Source organism: Berghia stephanieae, chromosome 1 (assembly GCF_034508935.2).
Source record: "Berghia stephanieae isolate SIO BIC M18660-M18661 chromosome 1, UCSD_Bste_1.3, whole genome shotgun sequence".
Taxonomy (NCBI): domain Eukaryota; kingdom Metazoa; phylum Mollusca; class Gastropoda; order Nudibranchia; family Aeolidiidae; genus Berghia; species Berghia stephanieae.
This window is the reverse complement of record NC_088360.1, coordinates 111,568,074-111,578,073: the sequence shown is the minus strand read 5'-3', so window position 1 is coordinate 111,578,073 and position 10,000 is coordinate 111,568,074. Positions and strand designations below refer to the sequence as shown.

The following is a 10,000-nucleotide window of genomic DNA, read 5'->3' as shown; positions in this document are numbered from 1 at the left end:
CTATCTACTGGCATGTATATATATATATATATATATATATATATATTATATATATATATATATATATATATATATATATATATATATATATATATATATATAATAAACATTCAACCAATATTTTAAAGAATAAAATGACATTGATAATAATTAATTAGTGATATTAACAATCCATAAATAGACCAACCAATTTTAATCAAAAGCAATCCCAACTCCATTCATTACTTTTGTGTTATCTATTGTTAGAATTTTGAAAAAGAAAAAAACAACTGTCCAAAAAACAACAACAAAAATAATAATAAAAATAAGCATTATCATGTGACAAGAAAACGTGAGGTAAATCACGCATGAAATGACAAGGATGGGATTAGAAACAATAAAGATTAATTAACGTGAAGTCATTCGGGATTAGTGTGATTGTTAATGGTAAACAATTTCAGCCTGCGATGTCGTTATGTTTTATGGTGATTATATTTTCTTACGCGACTAAGATTGTAATAAATAATGCAAGCAATTTCCAGTCGAGTAGACAATGTTCAAGAATGACTTTGTACACACAGTCAAGATGCGTGTTTCGTTTCAGTTCTCGTTTCAATGTCTTTCATTATTTTGCTGAAAAACTATTGGTTAAATTTCAAAAGTACAATGTTCTTGTACACATCTCCTAGGATCTAGAGTCTTATTTAACTTTCAACATTCGTATTTTTATTCTCTGTCCTGTGAATTATTCTTTAATCGGTTTTTCGTGATCTTGACTCAATTAGTATATAAATTATAAAACATGATGAAAAAAAGGCTTAGAATTTCCTAGCAGTCTGGGATCAACAATATAAAAGTTAGCGTTTAATTTTTATGAGTACAAAACACATAATATTTGATTCTAAACACAGAACACAAACAAGGAAGCGAAAGTGTGATGCAAAGAAATGTCATAGTCAATTCTAAATTGCCATAACCCGTTCTAGTAAATTACGAGTGAGCAAACGGAGTTATAAGTTACTGAATGATGGATGAATGAGGATAATATGTGTACCGACATTTTGTCAAACCATTCCGGCAAATAGTCAAATCAATTTATAACAGAAATGAGCACTTCGATTGATAAATAGGTAGCACTATTTATGAGTAAACGAAAAATAGATGGACATTAAGGTGAACGAATGAATAGGATAACAGATGGGTGAAGGATAAAATAGGTAGATAGATGGATACTTGTTGTGGATAGCAGCTATGCGTGGATGGATATAGTAGAATAGTGGAATTGCTAAGTGAGAGTTTGGATGAGGTGATGGACTGATGGATGAATGGATATCAAGTTTCCATCCATCTATCTATCCCAACTTTCCATCATCCTGTCGGGAACTCAACGAGCGCGTTCCGGTATGTCAAAATTATGTCTTAACATGTCGATTTAAGTCGTCAAGACATTTCTTCTTCCTTTTCTCACGTTGCATATCCATAACTTATAACGGTTGAAATTAACCAGTTAACTGCCATACTCAGAAATAAAACAAGTATCTAAAAATGTGGCCTGAAAATGACCTTCAAATATTTAAGTTCCAGGTTTGAGAGTTTTAGTCAAGCTTAGGGTCATTTAAATCGATTTATATTTTAAGGAAGGGTTTTATGGCCAAATTACGTTTTTCAGAGTACAGCAGTTAACTGGTTAACGCTCCTTTCCTTCCGTTCTTTATTCATTTTAGGCGCGTGTCTTCTCCGCTACGTAAATCATTTTGTCCAGGACTTTTCTACGATGTGACGACACTTCTTCATACTTTCGGCGAGAACATTACTGGCAAAATGCTTTCTTTTAAAAAAGTGGCCATGGATTTTCTTCAAATATCGATGAATCTAGATAACTCTCAAAATGTCCAAATTTCTTTAACTTCGATTTCAAAGAATATCAAGTTTAAGAATCTTTGACAACGTGTGATTCAACTTAATTCTTCAATGTTTATATTTTTAAAAATTCTGTCCAAAATAAAAAAAAGACTTTTTGTAGGTGTACGGCAGAACAGACTTAATGTTTTTTGCAGTGGTTTTCCTACGGTGATAAAGCAAAAATAAACAATAGCACAGCTCTAACGTGACCTTGCTGCATGATGGATGGGATGTTGAGCAAAAGTTACTTCAGGATTTCGCTGTTGACATACAACTTATGCTGTTGAATTGTTTTTCTACCAAAAGTAAACGGATTGAAAATGGCAAATGACAAATAATAACATAACAGAACTTGACACGATAAAAACAAAAGATTTATTTATATTGGCTGATACGTCAAAAACTGTTTGAAAATTTTATGTAATAGAAAAAGAGTGTTTTGCTTTTGTAACATATCACAAAACATTGCCTTTTCAAAAAGTATCTCCATTGTAATTGAACCGTTTAAAATCTTAAGGCACATTCTATTCCATTATTATTCAAATCATTGTTTATTAAATTCGATGAACTTTACATTTTGAAAATAAATTTTCCCGTTCCAATGATGCATATTGTGCAACGCAGGGAGAAAAATAACAAAATAGTATTAAAAGGTCTGGTTTACTTGGCTTGAATTCGAACAACCGCCGTTTACTATTCCGGACAAATGCTCTATATTTATGCCCTTTAAAAAAGCCAAAAAGACGAAATTTGAAATTTACACAAGCTGAAGCTGTGTGTTTCATAGATAATTTTTTTCTGGTGATATTTTTAGTCCTTTTTTCATCACTTTTTAAGGGCATTGATAAGTGAAAATGTGTCAAATATATTGGTATGGTACGAATGGATCATAGAGATGGGAGGTTGGTGTTGATGTATAAGCTTTAATTGCTGTTTTCTAATCGTATCTATGGGGGATGATATTTGGAAGGTGGAATAACTCTCTCTCTCTCTCTCTCTCTCTCTCTCTCTCTCTCTCTCTCTCTCTTTATCTATCTATCTATCTATCTATCTATCTATCTATCTGTCTATCTTTCTTCGCGAAGTCCCAGATTTGAGGGGTTTTTCTGGCCAAGATGAGGGTCATTTAAATCAATCGTTATTTGAAGGACGATTTTAATTTCTGCCAAATTTCTTAATTCGTCTTTTTCCAGTAAAAGCGGATTTTGAACATATTAATCAGACAATGGTATGCCGTTTTTATTGTTTTTTCTCTATAAGTTTTGTGCCTTGCAACATTTTAAAGAATCCTTATGAAAATTAATAGATATACGAGAAAGGGAAGTTGGTGATCCCAGGATTTGATCCAACGTCACCTTAGACTTAGACTCTAAGCCGTCGACCACCAATTGACTTGACAATCCACAGCCCCTCTCTACTACCAGTGATGTCACATGTCATTTTGGATCTGTCATGTATCACTACCAACTATAAATATGTTATATTAACACAGGCTTCAAACCAAAACATCGTACAAACTGGTGATCGTCTTGGGTTAAAACCCTTTCCCAGCTTTAAAATAAATAAATAGCATAGAGCACGATGCACAATGCACAAATCATATTTTTAAAATTTTGGCCAGAAAACGTGGCCTTCAAATATCGACTGATTAAAACGACCCTCATCTTTCCACCAAACTCTCAATCAAACCTAGAATTAAAGCGATAGTTAATTAAAGGACGAGTTTTCTGATCAAACATTTTTTCTAATGCGTTCTTTCAGAGTACGACAGAATTACTTGTCATTGCTTTATAAAAATCTATTTATAAGTTTACAACAGGTGAGTTTTAATACTGAATTTATGGTGTCATATAATAATCGTTACATCTGACAAGACAGGATAAGCCTTTTTATCGATAAGAAAGTATGTAACACTGTTATGATGCCTTGAAACGAAACACAAGATAACACTCTTTGTAGTCTTGGAGTGTTTCATCACTAAAGTCAGATAGTTGTGGAACATAATATAATATCTAACTTTTTTATTTATTTTTTTGTATCATTGCAGTATTCCCATGCGATTTTTGGGATTGTCTTTAACTTAACGAATATCTGTTTGTTTTTTTCAAAGAAGGATTGGAATAAGAGTGGTTGGGTTTTTTAAAAAAAACAACTGTAACTTAACATAACATAACATAACATAACATAACATAAAATAACATAACATAACATAACATAACATAACATAACATAACATAACATAACATAACATAACATAACATAACATAACATAACATAACATAAGGTTGATAAGGTCAAAAACCTTTTAATATCCCGTGAATAAAAGGCTCAGGTAAAAAAAAATCCCAGATATATGATCAAAGTTATAATCACTATTTACATCAAAAGCAATGAAAAATATATCAATTAAAATCGTGTTCATCAAATTCATATAATAATAATAATAATACTAATAATAATAATAATAATAATAATAATAATAATAATAATAATAATAATAATAATAATAATAATAATAATAACAATAATATTAATGATGATGATGATTATTATGATGATGATGATGAAAATAATAACAATGTAATTTATTTATAAATATAGCGCCTGTCCCATACAATATAGCTCAAGGCGCTCAATATACATGACATGCAATATATATCATTAAAAATTGCTCTATCATATAATCAACAACATTTACATGGTGAGAATACGAAATTACTTTTTTAAAAAATGTAAATTAGGGTAAATATTTTCTATTAGGTGACACTACAAAAATAATGTAATTGAACCTCTGGTATATTATGAAGATTATTATCCATTCTTTTTAAACGTTAGTTTATTTTCAAAATAAACAAATAAATAAATAAATAAATGCTCAATTTTTTCTTTCTACATACCATCTAAATGTAACAGAAAAAGATGACTTTTTGTATTTTCTTTCAAAAGCTGCTTCAGAATCAGTACAGCTAGAGCGCAGATTGAATGGCAGAGAATTCCATACTGTTGGAGCTGCTCAATGTAAGGTTCTGTCTTTTGATTTTGTGTTCCTCCTTTATTGTGGTGCGCAAAAGATGCTGATCACACGATCTTAAATTACGAGATAGGATAAAATCATTAATAAAATCCTTCAGATAGAATGGTGAGCAATCTTCTTTAGAATTAAAACATTTTAAGTTATGGAGCTTCCTGTTGATTCCATTTTTTAAATGTTTTATACTTTTAAAGTCTTTGGTTATAAATTCCATCTATCAACTGTCCTTACAATATTTATTTTTTTGCCAAATAAATGTATTTCAATGTATATTTACGAAATAGTTAATACATATTCCAATCATAATTTGTCTGTCGTCTGGGTCTACTGAAAGACTGTGGGAGAATTTAATACAATTCTCAGGAAGGACAATGAAGACTGATGTAAAAATATTTGTATTTGATTAAAATAATATATTATCAAGAGGAGACATACTTCCCAATTCATATTTACTATTGCAAAAAGCAATTCACAATAATCAATGTTTCCAAAATGATATGTTCTTTCTTATCTTTGAAGGATATTCTTACAGTTGTACAGATTTACGTGAATACATAAAGAGCAATTTCCCGTGTTTAGTGGTTATAATTTTAATAAGATTTATAGATATGGAATGTAATGATACTTTCGGTTATTTTAGGTCACATGAGCGGACTTTTAAAAAATCATATTATAAAGATTAACTACTAAAGCAGACTCCCAATTATAAAAATGTTATAGAATAATGTAACTCTAAATCTTTAGATTTCGATTTGCGCTATTTGTTAAGGGATTGGTCTCCTATGTATTTAACCCATTTATTATCTTAGGACATATATTTCTTATGATTACATACACACAGAATAACATGATGATATAAACTATTGCTATAATTTAGATTAGTATGACAGTGGGGGGGGGGGGGGTAACGTTGCAGAGTGGTGCGATCTTTGCTTCAAACCAAGGACGTGCCGAGTTCGACTCCCTCTGCGCTATGTGACCTTGAGCGAGTCAACTCGCCTTTGTGTACTTAATGAATCTGCAATGCGGCTGATGCCTGCGTTAGTCCAGTCTTCCCTTTGAACAAATCCCATAGAAAATTTCTCCGTATGGATGGATGAAGGGAGTTTTATTTTATTATTCTTATTATCTTTACTTATGGTTCACTTCTTGTTTGAGTCATGACCGCCCCCTAAACATTGTAGGTGATCTTTTTTATATTTTGCTTAATAAAAGTTTTTATTACAAAGTCCCTTCACTGCCCTTCTAGATTTCTTTCTAACACACAAAGCAATAAACACAAGTCATGGCCTGACAGATCATTATCAAAATAAGACGTCACTAGGCATAACAAACAATGTTTATAATAAACATCGCTGCCACAACCTATGCAACCTGAAAAAAAGGAATGAAGGCAGAGTTACCACTGAGTGCTTAGAGATGTTAGATATATTTGTGAACATAAGAACATTGACGGGGTCAATTGCTTCAGCTATCAAGGTATTTTAGGAAACCAAATTATGACAGGTTTCGATTACATAGGAAAAATATTTTATGAAAGCTGCACAAAAACTTGAGCTTTTATAACAGCAATATCCACTAAATGTGCTCAACGTGCTTTACAAGAAGTCCAACGCCAACAGAAACACTTAACGCGTAAGACAAGCTATGACGCACGTGAGGCGCTATTAACATCTTTGTGTCAACATATACAAAGCACTTTGTTTGATGAATTAAGAGCCTTTTCAAAAGACTAAACTTTGTGCTGCCCAGCGCTAGGCTCAAACAAGGGACCTACCGGTCTGATGGCGAGCGTCATACCACAGAAACACAAAGTCGCAGTCTTTAGTCTGAAGGAAAAGAAACAGTTTTTAAGATGTAGACTATCTATCAAGATAATTAGAGCCAAAGTCCAATCTAAGAGGAATGGTTTGTACAGTGAATGTAATTATGAAGATAATACATGTAAATACTAGTTTTTTAGGGTCTGATGGTTTCTCCGAGTCAACAACGTTCATAAAATCACATATTTTATATTTTTAAAAAGTTAAACCATAACACTAAGATATCCCAGGCGGGTAGGTTGTTTAAAATATTATTTGGTCATTTGTCAAGGGACGGATGTTGGTAGCAAATACAATGAGTTAATGGTCATATCTCGGTCATTCAAAACTTTGGATTCCGGAAAATGTGTCAGATTATCTAAACGTCTGTCATTAAAATCGAGTAATAGTAATCGTGTAGGAACAACTTATCTGTCTTATAGCAAGTTATTGATTGATATTGAGACAACAAAGGCTGTTCTTTTTCACCATCTGGAAAGTTCTGTTATTATAGTTTTATTATACTTATGGACTTTGCCGTGTATACGATAATGAGGAGGACGAATTATGAGAGTGATGATAGTGGTGAGCATGATGATGATGATGATGATGATGATGATATTATAATAATTAACGATAATAATTAATTGTATGACTACTACTACTACTACGACTACTACTACTACTACTACTACTACTACTACTACTACTACTACTACTACTACTACTACTACTATTACTACACTACTACTACTACTACTACTACTACTACTACTACTTCTAATAATAATAATAATAATAATAATAATAATAATAATATAATAATATAATAATAATAATAATAGATAATAATAATAATAATAATAATAATAATAATATAATAATAATAATAATAAGGTTAATGATGATTTTGATGATGACGATGATGATGATGATGATGATGATGATGATGATGATGATGATGATGATGATGATGATGATGATGATACTATTAATAATCAAAATAATAATAATGATAATAATAATAATGATAATATAATAATAATAATAATAATAATAATATAATAATAATAATAATAATAATATATATATACTACTACTACTACTACTAACTACTACTACTACTACTACTACTACTACTACTACTACTACTCTACTACTACTACTACTACTACTACTACTACTACTACTACTACTACTACTACTACTACTACTACTACTCCTACATACTATACTACTACTACTACTACTACTACTATACTACTACTACTACTACTACTACTACTACTACTATTACTAATAATAATAATAATAATAATAATAATAATAATAACAATAATAATAATAATGTTAATGATGATTTTGATGATGACGATGATGATGATGATGATGATGATGATGATGATGATGATGATGATGATGATGATGATGATGAAGCTGATGATGGTAATGATGATGATGATGCTATCATCGAAATGCCACAACACAAAACATTGTTGGTTGAATTTTAATGTAGGATTATAATATTTCAAGAATCTACTATCATTATATTATCGAAGGAAATAAGAGTTGAGATAAGCAAAGCCACAAACGGTAAAATCTATAATAGTATAAACATCAAGCAATGGTAACGTTTCAGGCCATTTTTCAAAGGTGACATAAGCTATCAGCTTATCGTTATTCGTAAACATCATGTCTCTTGGGGATGTTAGTGGAGACGTTTAGAATGGCCGGTGTTGGGTTATGGAAAGAGAAACAGAGATGGGAACACTTAAAACTGAAAGCATTGAATTCTACAAAGAACAAAGCCACATAGTGAAACAAGTAAGATGTATTTATTTGTGACTGATCGTTTCAAAACGGTTTTACGTAGGTGTACTCTTCGTGATTGAAATTGAATTCAAGCTTAACTTGTATAATTTGAATAAGTAAAACACGGTCATTTCGTAGAAAAAGTTTGGGTTTTTTTTAAACCCCCCCCCCCCCCTCCCGACCCCCATCAGTTTCTTAAAACTAATCCTTTTTACTCCATAATCGAGTTTCTTAATCGAGTTCATTGCGCCAGAATACCTAATTGACGCGGCGGTTAATATCTAATTCAATGAACACCTCTCCGGGAACAATTAATACATTATGTCTAATTTTAAAGCACTAAATCATCAAAACCCTATAGTGTTGACTTTTCCTTTGGGTTAACGGACAACAATAATTGCCCGCCACATTTTCGATAAGACGCAACTCTAGCTAGAGAAAAACAGTTTCCACTGGATCTAACACACCCAGCTACCAAATTATCACTAATGATGGTATTATAACCGTGACTTAGCCCGGAATGAAAGCTGGTCTCATAGCGAGGGTTCTACCAATCAAACTAACGGAACCCCTGACTTCGAAATGGTTCAGAACAAACTAATTGTTAAACATAGTTCATGGTAACTAATTCCTTTATCGGGAGCTCTATAAGGAGCTATATCGGGAGTGAAGAACGGATTCGATTCCTTGTCACTTCAGTCAGGAACCTTTCAGGTTTCCTATGTCCAGTGTGTGATGAATTTGTGGCCTGATCTAAATAAGGATTTTTTAAAGTCATCTCTGTCATAGTATGGTTATAGAGATTCCAATAGATAAAGTATTGTTCTCTAATCTATGCAACTAGGGTTTTAAAAGCATTAAAGCATTTTCATTTCTCTTTTTTTGTTTGTCATGACTATAGAATTTTAATGGATGCAGTACGTTTGTTTGATGGATTATTCATATTATTTCTAATAATCCCCAGGCGGTGCAAAATGGGCTGAAAAAGTGTGTCACATTAACCAATTTTTATTTCCAAATATAATCGACTGTTTTTTTAATGGGCAAAAGAGTTTCTAGATACTTGAAATTAGGTACAAATGCGTGCTCAAATAGTTTTCATTTGTTTGTGGGGCGAGCATATTCAGCATGACCACAATAGTGCCGTACTCTGGAAAAAACTCATGTTTTAAAATTTGGACAGAAAACTCGTCCTTCAAATATCGATCAATTTAAATAACCCTCATCTTGGCAAACAACTATCAAGCCTGGGACTTTGGGACTTCGTGAAGTCCCAGGTTTGAGAGTTGTTTGCCAAGATGAGGGTCATTTAAATCGATCGATATTTGAAAGACGAGTTTTCTGGCCAAACTTTAAAATATGTTTTTTTTCCACCAGGGTACGGCAGAATAGAATTCTCCAGTTTTGATAGCAGGTATATCAGGAATCAGACCTTGTCAGAGGAGACTAAAGATTTTGAGATTTTGTATGAACG

At 31.8% G+C, this 10,000-nt stretch overlaps 1 protein-coding gene across 1 annotated transcript in view; it reads left to right on the top strand.

Annotated features, from left to right (window-relative positions):
* The window catches only part of LOC144962735 (E3 ubiquitin-protein ligase TRIM9-like), a 269,597-nt gene that overhangs the window by 239,471 nt on the left and 20,126 nt on the right, over positions 1-10,000 (top strand). The window lies entirely within an intron of this gene.